The following is a 20423-nucleotide window of genomic DNA, read 5'->3' on the forward strand; positions in this document are numbered from 1 at the left end:
TATTCCCACCAGGTGTCTGTGGGAATTCTCTTGCTTATATCCTCACAGAGAAGGTAACCAAATATCCCAATTTTTAAGGAAATGGACTGTTTTACAGAAAAATTCCAGTTAAAAAACATAGAAGAAAATATAGAATTAGGAAAGAATAATTTCACAGACCCGAATGATATTATAGATTAAGGGAAGGATTATTAATTGGTGTCAAAAATCATTAAGTAAGTGGTTAATGGGAAACTTGGTTAATTGCTAAAAGAAAATCTCTATTGTTATTTTTTAATAGCAAGGGGAAAACTTATCTGTTCAGTGGAGGGGAAAACAAAGTAACTTAGTATAAGAATCAATCAATTGTAGCATCACTATTGGTTGTTAATCAAATAATATGTGCCTTTTGATATAATGCCACATGAAGTTACACACCATCGCCTATGAATTATTCTAGGCAACAATATTTAAATTGGATTTATTAAGGCTCTAATATGATGTGCAATTTACAAGAAATGTAGAATATAGACAAACAAGTTAAATGAGAGCATAGCAATGAAATTAGACAAATTCAGGGATATTCTGTGGGAGGTAAATGGGCTGGATTCTTTAAAAAGTTACTATTGTGAAAAAGACATTGTGGTTGATTATGAGAAACTAAGGGACATAGAAACCAGAGACAAATGATCCTACATTTGATATTTGAATGGACAAACCACCTGTGTGCAATATTTGGGGATTAAATGGGGAATTTTGAAAATACTCTCAATATCAGAGGAGATAAAATGTACTGAAAGAGAAAGTAGAGATCATTTACTAAAAAAAGTAGGCTGAGGAAAAATATTTGCAATATGATTTTATACTGAGGTACTGAGGTGAAACTGCAAAGGGATGTGTGTGAGTGTGTGAGTGTGTGAGTGTGTGTGTGTGTGTGTGTGTGTGTAAAGACCTGGAGATATAGAATTAAGATAATTAGTAGTGGTGGTCTCTGGTGGTGAAGGATTGATTTAATTCTGTTTTTCTAATTTTCTACAATGCACATATGCTGCTTTTGTAATAATAATTTTTAAAAGACACAACGTAGATGAGAGAGGGATAGTCCAAGATAATAGAGGAGTAGGAGACATTAGTTAAGTCTGGTCCCAGGAATTCAACTAGATAGCTATCAGATCATTCTGAACACCTGCAAACTCAACCAGAGATCTAAGAAAAGAATAGTGGCAACTCTACAAATAGAAAAGCAACCACTTTCTGCAAGGTAGGGGGTGTGGAGAAGTGAATCTGAGGTAATATATGGGAAGATAAACACGGGAGGAGGGAGCGTCCGTAAGCTGGCTATCTGCAAGTGATATAGCAGTGGAGCACAAACCAGAACTTTTAGAAGTCTGCTCCAGTGAGGGACATCCCTGTGCCTGAGCGGTGCCCAGGTGGTGAAGCAGGGTGGAATCCTAGATGGGACAGTGTGGTCTGAGGATCCTTGGGGCACAGGAAGACTGGGGGTGCCTGAGTGCGGCAGAGGTCCCAGGCATCAGAGCGGGGAAGCCAGCTGCAATCAGTGAGCCCAGGAGTGGGCTCTCAGCTTGGGGTTGCCATATACCATGAACCATGGTAGGGTAGGTTGACCCTTCCCTAAGCAGGGGCCCAGGAAACGGCAGAACCATGGCCAGACCCCTCTTCCTCCCCTGGGGGGAGCAGGGCCAGTGCATGCTGCAGGAGTTTGCAGGGTTTGGAGACACAAAACAGGGTCATGTGCCTGAGATAGAAATGCTCGGTCACTGGCTGGGTAAGCATGGAGTGTGGATGGAGACCAGGGAGACAGGAGTGATTGACTGCTTTTCCCTGAGAGTGCATTGAGGAGGAGTGGGGCCCCAAGATTTCAGCTCTGGGGCTGGAGCATGGGAGGCCACCATTTTCATTCTTATCCTCTAAAGTGGTGCAGAAAGCCTTCAGGGAACAAAAGCCACATATAGCAATCAGGAGCATCTTACTTAGCCTGGCCCCTGGCAAGGGCAATGCAATTACGCCCAGGGCAAATATAGCAGAGAATCAGTGCAACAGGCCCCTTCCGCAGAAGATCAGCAAGAACATCCTGCTAAGACCAAGTTTACTGACCACAGAGAACTGCAAAACTCCAGTGCTACATGAAAATATATAGAATTCATGGCTTTCTCCTCATGATTCTTCAGTTGTTCAATTTTAATTTTTTTTCTCTTTCCTTTTTCAACCAATTTCTTATTTTATCAATCTTTTTAAAAATCTTTTTTAATTTTCAATTTTACAGTTACATTCTATCCTTTCATTGTATTTAATTTTAGTTTTGTGTATACACACACACGTTTTTCTTTCTTTACAATTTTGGGATGCAATTTCTTCTAACAAACAAACCAAAATACACCCACAATCTAGTGTATGGCTCTATTCTCTTCACCTGTCTGATCATATTCTCTCTCTCTCTTTTTTTTCTTCTTCTTTTTTTAATTAAAGCCTTTAAATTTTCATCTTTACAGTTACATTCCATGCTTTCATTGTCTTTAATTTTATTTTTCTACATGTTTTTCTTTCTTTACAATTTTGAGATGTAGTTTCTTCTAACAAACCTACCAGAATACTCAGGGTAGTGTATTGCTCTGTTCTGTTCACCTGTCTAATTCCTTCTTATTTTCTTTTCGTCTTTTAATTTTCATTTTTCCAGTTACCTCCTATCCTTCCATTGTATTCAATTTTATTTTTGTACATATGTAAGTTTTTCTTCACATTTTTGGGATCTAGTTTCCTAATAAACAGACCAGAATACACACAGGATCCCATGTATTGCTCTGTTCTGTTCACCTGTCTGATTATATTATATTATATATTTATTTATTGGTTTCAGGTCTCTTCTGATTTGATTTGTGTATATTTCTCTGGGGTCCTTGTTGCCATTTTAGTATTTTGTTCTCTTGTTCATCTATTCTTCTCTGGACAGAATGACAAGATGGAAAAACTCACCTCAAAAAAGAGAAGAAGAGGCAGTACTGACTGCCATGGACCTAATCAGTATGGATATAAATAAGATGTCAGAACTAGAGTTCAGAATAAGAATTATAAGATACTAGCTGGGCTTGAAAAAAGCATAGAAGACACTAGAGAATCCCTTTCTGGAGAAATAAAAGAACTAACATCTAATCAAGTAGAAAAAAAAGGCTATTAATGAGCTGCAATAAATAATGGAGGCTCTAACTGCTAGAATAAATTTAGAGATATAGAAGACAAAATGATGGAGAATAAAGAAGCTGAGAAAAAGAGAGAGAAACAACTACTGGATCACGAGGGGGAAAATTTGAGAGATAAGTGATACCATAAAGCAAAACAATATTGGAATAATTGGGATCCCAGAAGAAGAAGAAAGAGAGAGAGGGGCTGAAGGTATATTGGAGCAAATTGTAACTGAGAACGTTCCTAATCTGGGGAAGGAAACAGGCATTCAAGTCCAGGAGGCACAGAGAACCCCCTTCAAAATCAATAAAAATAGGTCAATACCTCAAGTGAAACTTGCAAATCTCAGAGACAAAGAGAAAATCCTGAACGCAGCTTGGGACAAGCTGGGGTTATGGGACATAACCTGTAAGGGTAGAAACATCAGACTGGCAGCAGACCTATCCACAAAGACCTGGCAGACCAGAAAGTATTGGTGTTATACATCCAGGTGCTAAATGAGAAAAATATGCAGCCAAGAATACTTTATCCAGCAAGGATGTCATTTCAAAATAGAAGGAGCGATAAAAAGCTTCCAGGGCAAACAAACTAAAATATTTTGTTATCACTAAACCAGCTCTGCAAGAAATATTAAAGGGGATCCTTTAAGTAAAGAGAAAGCCCAAAAGTAACATAGACCAGAAAGGAACAGAGACAATAAACAGAAACAGTGACTTTACAGGTAATACAATGGTACTAAATTCATATCTTTCAATAGTTACCCTGAATGTAAATGGACTAAATGCCCCAATCAAAAGACACAGGCTATCAGATTGGATAAAAAAACAAGACCCATCAATATGCTGTCTGCAAGAGACTCATTTTAGACCCAAAGACACTTCCAGATTGAAAGTCAGGGGGTGGAGAACAATTTATCATGCTAATGGACCTCAAAAGAAAGCTAGGGTAGCAATCCTTATATCAGAAAAATTAGATTTTAAACCAAAGAGTGTAATAAAAGATGAGGAAGGACACTATATCATAAAGGGTCTATCCAACAAGAAGATCTAACAACTGTAAATATTTATGCCCCTAACATGGGAGCAGCCAATTATGTAAACCAATTAATAACAAAATTAAAGAAACACAATAATAATACAGTAATCACAGGGGACTTTAACAGCCCACTCACTGCAATGGACAGATCTTCTAAGCAGAAGATTAACAAGGAAACCAGGGCTTTGAATGACACACTGGACCAGATGGACTTCACAGATATATTCAGAGCATTCCATCCTAAAGCAACAGAATACACATTCTTCTCAAGTGCACGTGGAACATTCTCCAGAGTAGATCACATCCTTGGTCACAAATCAGGTCTCAACCAGTACCAAAAGATTGGGATCATTCCCTGCATATTTTCAGACCACAGTGCTTTGAAACTGGAACTCAATCACAAGAGGAAATTTGGAAATAACTCAAATACAAGGAGGCTAAAGAGCATCCTACTAAAGAATGAATGGGTCAACCAGGAAATTAAAGAAGAATTTAAAAATTCATGGAAACAAATGAAAATGAAAACACAACTGCTCAAAACCTTTGGGATGCAGCAAAGACAGTCCTAAGAGGGAAGTATATACCAATACAAGCAATACAAGCCTTTCTCAAGAAACAAGAAAGGCCTCAAATACCTAACTTTACACCTAAAGGAGCTGGGAAAAGAAGAGCAAATAAAGCCTGAACCCAGCAGAAGAGAAATAGTAAAGATTAGAACAGAAATCAATGAAATAGAAACAAACAAACAAACAAAAAACAGTAGAACAGATCAACGAAACTAGGAGCTGGTTCTTTGACAGGATTAATAAGATTAATTATTAATTAATTCGATTAATAACTGGCCAGTCTCCCTGGTCAGACTTATCAAAAAGAAAAGAGAAAGGACCCAAATAAATAAAATCATGAATGAAAGAGGAGAGATCACAACCAACATCAAAGAGATATAATTATGAGAACATATTATGAGGAACTATATGCCAACAAATTAGGCAATCTGGAAGAAATGGATTGCATCCCTTGGGATGTATAAACTACCAAAAGTGAAACAGGAAGAAATACATCCCTAGGGATGTATAAACTACCAAAAGTGAAACAGGAAGAAAAAAACCTGAACAGACCCATAACCAGCAAGGAAATTGAAGCAGTAATCAAAAATCTCCCAATAAATAAAAGCTCAGATCCTGATGGCTTCCTAGGGGAATTCTGCCAAACATTTAAAGAAGAATTAATACCTATTCATCTAAAGCTACTTCAAAAAAATAGAAATGGAAGGAAAACTTCCAAACTCGTTCTATGAGGCCAGCATTACCTTGATCCCAAAACCAAAGACCCCACCAAAAAGGAGAATTATGGACCAATATCTCTGATGAACATGGATGCAAAAATTCTCACCAAGATACTACCCAATAACATCCAAAAGTACATTAAAAAGATTATTCACCATAATCAAGTGGGATTTATTCCTGGGCTGCAAGGGTGGTTCAACATTCACAAATCAATCAGTGTAATACAGTACAACCATATGATCCTCTCAATAGATGCAGAAAAAGCATTTGACAAAGTACAGCATCCTTTCTTGATTAAAACTCTTCACAGTGTAGGGATAGAGGGAGCATACCTCAGTATCATAAAAGCCGTATATGAAAAGCCTGTGGCGAATATCATTCTCAGTGGGGAAAAACTGAGAGCTTTTCCCCTAAGGTCAGGAACATGGCAGGGATGTCCACTCTTACCACTGCTTTTCAACATAGTACTAAAAGTCCTAGCCTCAGCAAAAAGAAAGAAAAGGCATCTGAATCGGCAAAGAAGTCAAACTCTCACTCTTCGCAGATGACATGATACTCTATGTGGAAAACCCAAAAGACTCCACCCTAAAATTGCTGGAACTCATACAGGAATTCAGCAAAGTGACAGGATATAAAATCAATGCACAGAAATCAGTACCATTTCTATACACTAACAATGAGACAGAAGAAAGAGAAATTAAGGATTCGATCCCATTTACAATTGCACCCAAAACCGTAAGATACCTAGGAATAAACCTAACCAAAGAGGCAAAGAATCTGTACTCAGAAAACTATAGAACACTCATGAAAGAAATTGAGGAAGACACAAAGAAATGGAAAAACATAATGGGTGGAGTGTGGTTGCTAGGTTGGTTCCTGTGGAGCTAAGTGGGCTGGGAGAGGCCTGTGAGAGTATTGAGTGTGGGGGAAAAGATGGCGGAGGATTAGGGGACCCTATTCCAACCGGCCCCCAGAACTGAGCTGGATATCTACCAGACCACTCTGAACACCCACAAAATCAGCCTGAGATGTAAGAAGATAGATCTGGATCTCTACAAACAGAATATCGCAGGAGGTTGGTTTCAAGGTACGAAGTGGGGAGCTGTGATTCCACGGGCAGATATTGGAGGATAAACGGAAGGGGGAGGGAGCCGAGCCATGGGGATCCTACACCACCGGTGAGCGATAGCCTCCCGCGCTGGGGACAGGGCACGGACTCGTAGATCAGTAGCGGCGGGAAAGGACTTTAGGGCAGCCCCCCAGATGGAAACCTGGAGCAGGAATGCATGTGCAAACTGGGGACGGCTGGCGGTTTTAGAAGTACAAAGAGCAGAGATGGGCCCGACCTGGAGGTGAGGACTCAAGCACTGCTGAGGGGCGTACAACCCAGAACACTGCAGTTTATAGTAGCACAGACAGAAACAGAGATAGTGTGGCCTGGAGAGCTCACTGAAGAACAGATTTCGATCTCTCTGCTCTGAGACAGAGGGTTGGAAATGATCTCTTCTGCTCTGACTCTCAGAAGAGACGTGGAAAGCCTCCAGGGAAAGCTGCCAGAGAACAAAAGCCCCCCAAAAACGTTTTTCGCTGAGCCCATCCCCTGCCACAGGGGGCAGGGCAACTCTGTCCAAACAGGGTTGCCTGAGTAACAGTGCAGCAGGCCCCTCCCCCAGGAGACAGGCTGGGAGAACAAGAGGCCAGCAACCCTAAGGTCTCTAGAAAACAGGTGCATCTTGCTTGCGTTGTGGTCAATAATTTGGACTCTATATATTCCCTCAACCACCCCTCAACAGAATGACTAGGAGGAGGAACCCCCAAAATAGGAAGACTCAGATTATGACTTATGCCATAGATTTACAAATGGATTCTGGGGCGCCTGGGTGGCTCAGTTGGTTAAGCGACTGCCTTCGGCTCAGGTCATGATCCTGGAGTCCCGGGATCAAGTCCCACATCAGGCTCCCTGCTCAGTGGGAAGCCTGCTTCTCCCTCTCCCACTCCCCCTGCTTGTGTTCCCTCTCTCGCTGTGTCTGTCAAATAAATAAATAAAATCTTTAAAAAAAAAAAAAAAAAAAAAGATTTACAAATGGATTCAGATATAACCAAGATGTTGGAGATGGAATTCAGGCTAGCAATTGTTGAAGACAATAGCTAGAATGGAGAAATCAATTAATGGCAACAGAGAGTCTCTAAGGGCAGAAATGAAAGCTGAATTGGCAGAATTTAAAAATGCTATCAATGAGATCCAATCTAATCTAGATAATCTAACAGCTAGGGTTAAGCAAGGCAGAAGAACGAATTAGTGACCTGAAAGACCATTTAATAGATAAAAAGGGAAAAGAGGAGGCCAGGGAAAAACAACTCAGAATCCATGAAAATAGAATCAGAGAAGTAAGTGACACCATGAAACGTTCCAATGTCAGAATTATTGGAATCCCTGAGGGGGTGGAGAGAGAGGACTACAAGATATATTTGAGCAAATTGTAGTTGAGAACTTCCCTAATCTGGGGAATGAAACAAACATTCGTGTCCTAGAGGCAGAGAGGACCCCTCTCAAATCAAGGAAAACAGGCCAACACCCTGGCATGTAATAGTAAAACTCGCAAATCTTAGAACCAAGGAAACCATCTTCAGAGCAGTTAGGGGGAAGAGATTCCTTACGTACAGAGGGAGGAACATCAGAATAACATCAGACCTATCCACAGAGACCTGGCAAACCAGAAAGGCCTGGCAAGACATATTCAGGGTACTAAAGGAGAAGAACATGCAGCCAAGAATACCTTTATCCAGCAAGGCTTTCATTTAGAATGGATGGAGAGATGCAGAGCTTCCAAGACTGGCAGAAACTGAAAGAATATGTGACCACTAAGCTGGCCCTGCAAGAAATATTAAGGGGGTTTCTATAAAAGGAGAAAGACCCCAAGAGTGATACAGAAAAGAAATTTACAGGGACAATCTGTAAAAACAAGGTCTTCACAGGGGCGCCTGGGTGGCTCAGTCGTTAAGCATCTGCCTTTGGCTCAGGTCATGATCCCAGGGTCCTGGGATCGAGCCCCGTATCAGGCTCTCTGCTCAGCGGCAAGCCTGCTTCTCCCTCTCCCACTCCCCCTGCTTGTGTTCCCTCTCTCGCTGTGTCTCTCTCTGTCAAATAAATAAATAAAATCTTTAAAAAAAAACCAAAAAACAAAAAGCAAAAAACAAGGTCTTCACAGGCAACATGATGACAATAAATTCCTATCTTTCAATAATCACTCTCAACATGAATGACCTAAATGCTCCCATAAAACAGCACAGGGTTGCAGATTGGATAAAAAGACAGGACCCATCCATATGCTGTCTACAAGAGACTCATTTTGAACCTAAAGATACATCCAGACTGAAAGTGAAGGGATGGAGATCCACCTTCCATGCCAGTGGACCTCAAAAGAAAGCTGGGGTAGCAATTCTTCTATCAGACAAATTAGATTTTAAACTAAAGACTGTAGTTAGAGACACAGAAGGACACTATATCATTCTTAAAGGGTCTATCCAACAAGAAGATCTAACAACTGTAAATATCTACACCCCCAACATGGGAGCAGCCATCTACATAAGCCAACTGTTAACCAAAATAAAGAGTCATATTGATAACAATACATTAATTGTAGGAGACCTCTATACTCCACTCTCAGCAATAGACAGATCATCTAAGCAGAAAATCAACAAAGAAACAAGAGCTTTGAATGACACACTGTACCAAATGGACCTCATAGATCTATATAGAACATTCAACCCTAAAACAACAGAATATTCATTCTTCTCGAGCGCACATGGAACTTTCTCCAGAATAGACCACATACTGGATCACAAATCAGGACTCAACTGATACCAAAAGATTGAGATTATTCCCTGCATATTCTCAGACCATAATGCTTTAAAACTAGAACTCAATCACAAGAAAAAATTTGGCAGAAATTCAAACACTTGGAAGCTAAAGACCACTCTCCTCAAGAATGATTAGGTCAACTAGGAAATCAAAGAAGAACTTAAACAATTCATGGAAACCAATGAGAACGAAAACACATCGGTCCAAAAACTATGGGATACTGCAAAGGTGGTCCTAAGGGGAAAATACATAGCCATCCAAGCCTCACTCAAAAAAACAGAAAAACCCCAAATTCACCAACTAACTCTGCACCTTAAAGAACTAGAGAAAAAGCAACAAATGATGCCTAAGCCACACATTAGAAGAGAAATAATTAAGATTAGAGAAGAGATCAATGAATTAGAAACCAGAAACACAGTAGATCAGATCAACGAAACTAGAAGCTGGTTCTTTGAAAGAATTAACAAGATCGATAAACCACTGGCCAGACTTATCCAAAAGAAAAGAGAAAGGACCCAAATTAATAAAATTATGAATGAAAGGGGAGAGATCATGACTAACACCAAGGAAATAGAAACAATTATTAGAAATTATTATCAACAAGTATATGCCAATAAACTGAGCAACCTGGATGAAATGGATGCCTTCTTGGAAACCTATAAACTGCCAAGACTGAAACAGGAAGAAATTAACCTGAGTAAGCCAATAACCAGTAATGAGATTGAAGCAGTGATCAAAAACCTCCCAAAAACAAGAGTCCAGGGCCTGATGGATTCCTTGTGGAATTCTACCAAACATTCAAAGAAGAAATAATACCTATTCTACTGAAGCTGTTTCAAAAAATAGAAACAGAAGGAAAGCTTCCAAACTCATTCTATGAGGCCAGCATTACTTTAATCTCCAAACCAGGCAAAGATCCCATCAAAAAGGAGAATTTCAGACCGATATCCCTGATGAATGTGGATTCCAAAATCCTCAACAAAATCCTAGCTAATAAGATCCAACAATACATTAAAAGGATCATCCACCACGACCAAGTGGGATTTATCCCTGGGATGCAAGGAGTGGTTCAGCATTCAAAAATCAATCAATGTGATAGAACACATTAATAAGAGGAGGGAGAAGAACCATATGGTCCTCTCAATTGATGCAGAAAAAGCATTTGACAAAATACAGCATCCTTTCCTGATTAAAACTCTTCAGAGTATAGGGATAGAGGGAACATTCCTCAAGTTCATAAAATCCATCTATGAAAAACCCACAGTGAATATCATCCTCAATGGGGAAAAGCTGAGAGCCTTTCCCTTAAGATCAAGAACACGTCAAGGATGCCCACTCTCACCACTCTTGTTCAACATAGTACTAGAAGTCCTAGCAACAGCAATCAGACAACAAACAGAAATAAAATGTATTCAGATTGGCAAAGAAGAAGTTAAACTCTCTCTTTTTGCAGACGACATGATACTTTATGTGGAAAACCCAAAAGACTCCACCCCCAAATTACTAGAACTCATCCAGCAATTCAGTAATGTGGCAGGATACAAAATCAATGCACAGAAATCAGTTGCTTTCTTATGCAGTAACAGTGCATCTGTAGAGAGAGAAATTAGAGAAACGATTCCATTTACAATAGCACCAAAAACCATAAGATACTTTGGAATAAACTTAACCAAAGAGGTAAAGGATCTATGCTCTAGGAACTACAGAATACTCATGAAAGAAATTGAAGAAGACACAGAAAGATGGAAAAGCATTCCATGCGCATGGATCGGAAGAATAAACATTGTTAAAATGTCTATGCTACCCAGAGCAATCTATACCTTCAATGTCATCCCAATCAAAATTCCAATGACATTTTTCAAAGTGCTGGAACAAACAATCCTAAAATTTGTATGGAATCAGGAAAGACCCCGAATCGCCAAGGAAATGTTGAAAAAGAAAAACAAAGCTGGGGGCAGCACGTTGTCCGATTTCAAGCTATATTACAAAGCAGTGATCACCAAGTCAGCATGGTACTGGCACAAAAACAGACATATAGACCAATGGAACAGAATAGAGAGCCCAGATATGGACCCTCAACTCTATGGTCAAATAATCTTTGACAAAGCAGGAAAAAATATGCAATGGAAAAAAGACAGTCTCTTCAATAAATGGTGCTGGGAAAATTGGACAGCTATATACAGAAGAATGAAACTCAACCATTCTCTAACACCATACACAAAGATAAACTCAAAATGGATGAAAGACCTCAATGTGAGACAGGAATCCATCAAAATCCTAGAGGAGAACATAGGCAGTAACCTCTTCAACATCGGCCACAGCAACTTCTTTCAAGATACATCTCCAAAAGCTAGTGAAACAAAAGCAAAAATGAACTTTTGGGACTTCATCAAGATAAAAAGCTTCTGCACAGCAAAGGAAACAGTCAACAAAACAAAGAGGCAACCCACAGAATGGGAGAAGATATTTGCAAATGACACTACAGACAAAGGGCTGATATCCAAGCTCTATAAAGAACTTCTCAAACTCAACACCCAAAAAACAAATAATCAAGTCAAAAAATGGGCAGAAGCCGTAAACAGACACTTCACCAAAGAAGACATACAAATGGCTAACAGACACATGAAAAAATATTCATTGTCATTAGCCATCAGGGAAATTCAAATCAAAACCACATTGAGATACCACCTTACACCAGTTAGAATGGCAAAATACTATATATTGAGTAGTGTATACTTTAAAAAATCCAGTTTGACAATCTCTGTTTTTAATTAGTATGTTTAGATTATTCACAATTTGTTATTTTTTAATATGGTTTGATTAAAATCTACAATCTTACTTTCTATTTGTTTTATCTATTCTTCATTTCTTTTATCCTCTTTCACTTCCATCTCATTGGTTAATTGAGCATTTTTCTTATGATTTCATTTATCTTCACTATTGACTTATCATGTATGCCAAAAAAATTTTTTTAGTAGTTGCCCTAGGGTTTACAATGTATATCTTCAATTAATCAGAGACTGACTTCAAATAATATCATGCTTCATGTGTAGAGTTTGTTTTTTGTTATATAACACTGACTTTGAAAGAGCATACAATCACACCTACCACTAATTAAATTATTAAAAATTCTGAAAACTATATACTTTAGTCTATGTCTAAAAAGTGGTTAATAACTTCCTTGAAGGACAGAGAGAGAGAGAGAGGGAGAGAGCTCTGATTTAGTGTTTGATGATTTCTGTGGTTAACCACTCTACCCATGGCCAGTTTCAAGCTACCACTGTGATATCACTGAATGTGAAGATAAGAAAAAATGAGAACAATCATTGCATTGAGCCAGTACAAATCTCCTTCAGTACACACTACTTATCCGTTTAGGTCACCTGCTGTTGTTGAGACACAAGTCCTTGGTTCTTGGTTGCTATTTATTTTTCTAGGACCTGCAACTTTAATTCTCAAGCTTTCCAATATCCAAGGAGTCTGCAACTACAATGTTTCACCCTTTTGCAAATTTATATTCTCTTATTGTTAAAGATTTCAGGTTCATTAAAAATTATCATATTCCCTTCATAGGATTTCTTTCTACTTTCAAAAATACAACCAGGAGCCCCCATATACAATTTGTATCAACTGCACCTGAATCAGTCTAAATACAAAACAAAACAAGGAAACAAAACAAACAAAACAAAAACAAAACAAAACAAAACCTTGGGGCTTAGAGCAGACTTATTGGGGTGAAAGGATCTGGGAGGGTTAAAGAGCAGCTTTTGCATGTTTTCTTACCAAGAGAATATGACTCATATGATTGATATAGGTTAGCCAGAAAGTCTGTGTTTTAAAGATCTAAAAATAGCTGCCTTGGTGCTCACTCATAACCAGCTGCTAACTCTCCCTGTGTGAGTCAAGTGGTGACTATGGCCTAACAAGACAAGGTCCTAAGTTGTTATTTACAACAGGATTGGGGAAATGGAACAAATACTGAACATTTGGAACCTTCTGAGAGAGTCTGTTGTGAAACAGTCTTAAGAGTATTTCAATTCTTGGATGCCTGGCTGGCTCAGTCAGAGGGGCATGTGACTCTTGATCTTGGGGTTGTGAGTTCAAGCCCCATGTTGGGTGTAGAGATTGCTTAAAATAAATAAACTTTTTTTTTTTTTAAAGTATTTCAATTCCAATGTCTTTACAGAACAGAGAGCCTGAGCCACTCATGGGAATTCTAAAATAAAGATTTGGGGGTGTGGGGCTTGTGTTGAATAGAAAAATTATGTTTGAGAACTCAAATTCTAAGAGACAAGGAAGGGTCATAAAGAGACTACAGTATATATTCAGGATAATATTTTGAATAATTGTGAACTTTACTGAGCAAATACATAGGTTAGTACTTTCTTGTGTTATCATTTCTCCATATTCCAGGATGAAAGCAGTAAAAAAGGATTGAGAGAATCTTGAAGTTAATTTCTTATTCCTTACTCCCTTTCTTTTAATCTCCCTGTGGCACACCATCACTATTTTATCAACATTCTTCTAAAGGAAAAATTGGGGGTTGCCTGGCTGGCTCAGTCAGAAGAGCATGCAACTCTTGGTCTTTGGGTTGTTGAGTTTGAGCCCCACATTGGGTGTAGAGATTACTAAAAATAAATAAACTTTAAAAAAATAAAGGAGAAATTAGAACATAAAACACATCTTTATGATAAATAAAAGAATATAGGCAGGAATTGTAAATCATTTAGATTTCCTTAGGGATAGTGATTCCAAAGCATTCCTTCATGAACTACTATTGCTATTAATCACCTTGAGAGCCAAGAAATTCAGATTTTTTTCTTAAATGTATGCTTTTATCTTCCTATGAGATAAAGAATACTTAGATTTATCCTAATAACACCTTAAACCCAAAAGAATGATTTTAAGTTACATTACTTCCATGTTGTCTTGCTTTTTTTTTTCTTTTAAGATTTTATTTATTTGACAGAGAAAGACACAGTGAGAGAGGGAACACCAGGAGGGGGAGTGGGAGAGGGAGAGGGAGAAGCAGGCTTCCCGCCAAGCAGGGAGCCCGATGTGGGGCTCAATCCCGGGACCCTGGGATCATAACCTGAGCCGAAGGCAGATGCTTAACGACTGAGCCACCCAGGTGCCCCTGTCTTGCTTCTTTTAAGTCATGTATTTTCTGAGATAAAAGGAATCCATACTCATTATTTTAAAAATTGGAGAATATAGATAAGACTTATAAATAAAACAGAAAAATCAACCATTACCTCAACACTGAGAAAGAACTACTGTTAACATTCATTGTATTTTATCTGCATCGTTTTATGCACATAAATATTTTTTAAAATTCAAATTACACTGTATATATAGTTTCAAATATTAACATTTCCACCAAGTATATATAAAAGAGATTTTCCTTGTCCTATAGAACATTTTGACTCTAATTTTATTTGCTAAGTCATATTCTATCATATGGATGCTTCATAATGTAATGATGCTTCAAATATTCCATCAGTACAGTTCCCTTTTCTATAATTTCAAAATTTCATATCTAGAGTCCTTTATTTCTTTTTTTTAAAGATTTTATTTTTTTATTTGAGAGAGAGTGTGAGAGAGAGCATAAGCAAGCGGGGGGGAGGGGTAGAGGGAGAAACAGACTCCCTGCTGAGCTGGGAGCCTGATGTGGGACTCGATCCCAGGACCTAGGAATGTGACCTGAGTGGAAGGTAGCCACTTAACTGACTGAGCCAGAGCCACCCAGGTGCCCTAGAGTCCTTTCTTTCTTTTCTTTTCTTTCTTTTTTTTGTTTTTTTAAAGATTTTTTATTTATTTGACACAGAGAGAGATAGTGAGAGAGGGAGTGGGAGAGAGAGAAGCTGGCCTCCTGCTGAGCAGGGAGCCTGATGCCGGGCTCAATACCAGGACCCTGGGATCATGACCTGAGCTGAAGGCAGATGCTTACCGACTAAGCCCCTAGAGTCCTTTATTTCTAATTTTGAAATCCGAACAGCTGTGAAAAGAAAAGAGTTTTTTTTTTTTTTTTTGTAACTCATCTGAGGGCACCTGGGCTGGCCTGATCTAATTTAGTGACAGGACTTACCTAAACTGATGTGAGGCTATTGGGTATCTGTGTTTATCCCATTTAAAGATATTTCCCAGCAGAAATAGTAATAGACTATGGGGTGTTGACCTAAACTTGCAGGGGCTTAGTCTATGCATTGTGAAGACCAAAAAAAATGATGAATTCCAAAAAAATTCCCAAGTGTTTCAGTTAAGAGATTATAGATTTATTTTAGATATTTTTTGTTTTCATAAATAATATTGAAATGAGCATTTCTGTGCTTACATTTTTTGTGTACTTTGTATAATTTCCACAGGGGTACCCTTTAGTGAATAAAAAAGATGTATGTTGAACATTATTAAGTCTCAAGTTTTTCACTTATTCCCCAGAAAACTTTATCATTAGTAATATATGAAACTGCTCCCCCTATGACATTCTCACTTGGCTTTGTAATTAAAAATGTGATTTATTCAGTAGACAACCCCCAGTTTCACTGCTGATTTAAATTATATATCTTTGATGAATAGCAAACTTAAAATTTCTTTATATTTTAAAAAATTATATTTCTTCTGTGAGTAATCAGTCCTTTGCTCATTTTTCTATTGGATTGCTAGTGTTTTTCATAATAATTTATATTTTTGACAAAAATTAATTCCCTTTCTGTATTATTTATGCTAAACATTATTCTAATTTTCCTATTAATTCTGTTTTTGATATTTCATGTAGTCAAATTTATTGATTTTATAATTATGTATTTCATTTAAAAAGCATAATACAGTATGCAACATACTCTTGTATTGTCTATATAACATGAAATAACTTAAATCAATATGTAATTAATATTCTCAGTAGCTTGGTTTTTGCCTACTAAATTTGCTGGAACTGTATTACAGACTTCTAATACTACCGTCAGCTTTTAAAATGTATTTTGGTTTTCATATTTGTTATTATAAGAGAACATTATCCATTACGGAAACATTCTTAATAATAGACATCATCTTGTTTTGAATTGAAATATTTATCAATATAGAATGATCCTTATATAATTTAAATGTTTACCTGATTTTTCCTTTGTCCAATTTTATTGTCACCACCTTTCTTTGTATTGACTTTTTCTATATATCTTCACTCATCATTTTTCTTTTTAACTTACTTGTGCCATTTTTCTAATTTTCTTAACTAATTTTATGGTGCTGAATTTAAGCTATTTAGATTTACTGTTGTAATAGATATGTCTATTCTATTGTATTTTCTGATTCTTTTGTTAATTCTTTGACATTTCTCTTTTTCATGCCTTTTTAAATATGTCATATGTTTCTCCAGTATTTGTAATGGTAAATGACCTATTTTAAAATTTTACTAGTATTATATTTAAATTTAAAAAAATTAGTTTGTATCTAATTGTCTGGCTCAATAACTAAATATCATTATTTGAGTCCCCATGACTTAAATCCCATAACTTAACTCTCTTTCCTTCTCTCTATCATTGTTAATGTAATTTATTATTTTCATAATATAGCCTAGCAGGAGAGAGATAGTAAACAACAAAAATTTAGAAAATATTGAGATTGCCATCCATTGTGATTCTCAGTTTTATCCATGGGGTTTGTAATAGATTCTAACAATAAGTTGTCCATCAATTTTGTCTTCAGTGTTGTCATGATATTATATTTTTGTGTTTTAATAAGTATTTTACTTGAGAAATGGAAGAAACAATTTGAAAATAAAAATCTGATAATGTTATTCAGACACAAAGAGGAACCTTTTAAATTAATTTTTATGCAGGCTAAATAAATCATCTCAACTTCTTTAAATTATCTTTTAGAGGTCAAAGAATAATATTAAATGTGGCAAGAATTTGGGGGGGTAGCTCAGGTAGGGTTGTGGTCATTTGTGGTGGTTGGACGGTGTTTGATCTTTCATTACAAGGACATCAGGGCTCACTCTCCTAAGGCTAACTTACTCTTGGCCTTTGGATCATCTTTTCTGAGGGAGATTTCATGGAGGCTTCCTGTAAGGGAGAAAAAATTAGCCCCATGTTTTTCTTCCTCTGTTTTTACTCTGCTATAGAGCAGAGGTTTCCATTCCTCTTTTGACCAGAGGGATATGAAAATAAGTGAAACCCATATTCCTAGGTCGAAGTGCAAGTAGGACGATGACAAGTGGCACTTACTTTTCACTTTTATCTTCAGATCTGCTAAATCTCAGTTCATGGTAGGAAAAATTAGCTCTGGGTGATTACACTCACTTTCTCTTTCCTAAAAGCCAGCTTTCTTCCCAAGCATGAAAACCCCAAGTGGTGATATGTTCCTGCCTGTGTTGTGATCCTAGTCTGTATGGAAAGATTTCTGTTCTTGAGATGTATTTTGCGTCTTTCCTCTGTACTATCAATATGTGGCTTCAGTCTGATTATCTCTTCAATAGATTTTCTATCTATCCTACTTTTCAATTCCTGTTACCATTATTTTTTGCCTAGATTAGGCAGCAAAATGCCCTTAACTGATTTCCCTGCATCCAGTTTCACTCTTTTTCAAACTTTCACTGTTACGATTTTTTTTTTCATCAAATCAGAATATGACACTACCTTACTACATAATCTAAATGTCTCCCATCACCTTCAAGGAGACAGTTTAGCAAGATAGGTAATTCCCTTCACAATCTAGTAGAACTCCAATTATTTATTTATTTATTGACTCATCCAACAGGGCCTAGAACATTATATTTGCTAAATGAATGTTTTCAGACAGTAGGAGTAAATCTTTATGGATGTTACCAGTAATGATGATTGATGCAACATTGAAAGAAATAGTATAGGGAGAGAAATGCAAGCAAACCTAGTAATAGAAAAGCAACAACATCAGAAACTATTCGTAAATTTATTTACTAGAATTTTTACAATTACTAAGCAATGATACACATTTAAAATAAAATTTAAAGAGTGACAAGAGAAAAATTTCAGGTTTGATGAATAGTGCAAGGATATAGTATTAATGTTATGGGCTATGCAGATGAGAGGTTAAGAGTGCTCTTGAAGAAGTCAACCGGGGTTATAATTCTTTTCTGCTTACTAACTTGGGAGAGTTACCTGACTCCTTTGAGACTTAGCTTCTTTGGCTAAGTGGATAATACTTGTGTATTCTTCATAAGCTCATGGAGAGAACTTAATTGATTCAAGTAAAGAGATCAAATAGTAAGCTTTCAATAAAACTTAGCTATTACTGTTTTTGTTATTATTAACTTATTTGTCCAAAAGGGAAAACAGAGCCTTTTACTAACTTGGTATAATAAGAATTAGATGAAATAGGCCATCAGCTGCCCCCTAGTTTACAGGAAAAGTCCAACTGTTAAACTATAAATAAGAAAAGTAGGGGTGCCTGGGTGGCTCAGTCTGTTAAGGGTCTGACTATTTTGGCTCAGGTCATGATCTCAGGGTCTGTGAGATCGAGCCCCACATCAGCTCCAAGCACAGTGGAGAGTCTGCTTGAGATTCTCTCCCTCTCCCTCTGCTGCTCCTTTCTCTCTCTCTCTAAAAATAAATAAATCTTTTTTTAAAAAAAGAAATATGTTGCCACCTGATTCTTAGTTCAAAAGGTGAAACTCTTTTAGTTCCCTATATCCCACACAACTAAATTTCAAATATTCTATTTAAAATTTCTGACTCTTTTTCCTTTAAGAGTAAATTCTGCACAATTGATTCATAACATACATTTCAAACTCAGCAATCAGTTATGGTAGTTATAATTTTTGAAACTGAACTTTTTTTGTAAATTCAGAAAACATTATATAAGGTGGGATGAGAGCAGTCCCTAATCATTAAGATAGTTTAGAGAGGATTTTAGAGCATATTCATGTTGTTGAAAAGCCCTCATTTAATTTGAGATGATTTTCTTGTCCTATGTCTTGTCCTATATCTATTTCTCTTACCTCTTGGCTCCACTGTTTGGCATAACCACCCAAAGCAAGTTTACTACATTTTTGACTAAGAGCAAAAAAAAAAGCTATTGACTATAAGAATGCTTGCATTTGGGGGGATGTGTGTGGAATGAGGAGAGGGGAAGGAAGATATAAAAACAAGGAAAGACTGAGTCATTTTCATGAAATCTACTTGAGTTATTTAAGGACAAATGTAGTCTCCTATTCATTTTCTTCCATTCTGAAACAAAATTGAGCTTTGATGGAGCTTAGGTCCAGGGAACAAAATGTGATGTTACCATTTGTATTCATGTATTAAATTCGTGAGGTGCTGCAATGGAATGATCCCTTTCTCAGAATTGTGTTTGGGATATTTGTGTGAACCTTTTGAACTTTAGTCTTTTACTCAAGTGTTAACTCTAGGCAAGATAGTCCACAGAACCAAAATTATGATGTTATTATTAGCTCCCAGAGGCATAACACCATAAAAAGGCAAACATGTTCTAAGTACAAGGCAGAGGTCTGTGAATTCTTAAATACTTCTGTTGTTGGTTTTCTCATACAAGAAAATAATATAGCTTTGAGTAGAAAAAATAATAAAATTCTAATATTTATGTAAATTTTGATTTATTTCCTATTTTCATTGTTTTTTACCTTAATATGAATGTTACTGTCTTCCTGCTTTTGATAGAGAACAAAATGTCCTCCAGTTTAAATCCATTTAGGTTTAATCCCTAGTTCAGTTTCATGCAGCTAAATGCTACGTTCTCTCTAACTAGAAAAAAGAAACAACACATAGAGGTTTGTTTATGAAATACTGTAATCTAAGAATGAGCAGTGTTTTTATAGAAAAACCAAATCTTTATGATTGCAATCTAAATGGGAGGCAATTAGGCTTGTTTTTATTAGTACATCATGTTAGTTTAGAAAGCCTTTTTTTTTAAAAAAATAAAATGGAAATTATAAATATCAGCTCCATCACTGCTTAAACAAAGCAGCCATCACTGCTTTCAGCCTTATTTCTCAGTTCATAACACATCACAAATTCTTTGAATTATTTTTTTTAAAGATTTTATTTATTTATTTGAGAGAGAGAATGAGA

General features: G+C 37.0%; 1 protein-coding gene across 1 annotated transcript in view; it reads left to right on the forward strand.

Moving 5' to 3' along the window:
• FBXO4 (F-box protein 4) overlaps positions 1-20423 on the forward strand; it is a 111057-nt gene that overhangs the window by 45954 nt on the left and 44680 nt on the right. The window lies entirely within an intron of this gene.

This window comes from Halichoerus grypus, chromosome 2, assembly GCF_964656455.1.
Source record: "Halichoerus grypus chromosome 2, mHalGry1.hap1.1, whole genome shotgun sequence".
NCBI classification, from domain to species: Eukaryota; Metazoa; Chordata; class Mammalia; order Carnivora; family Phocidae; genus Halichoerus; species Halichoerus grypus.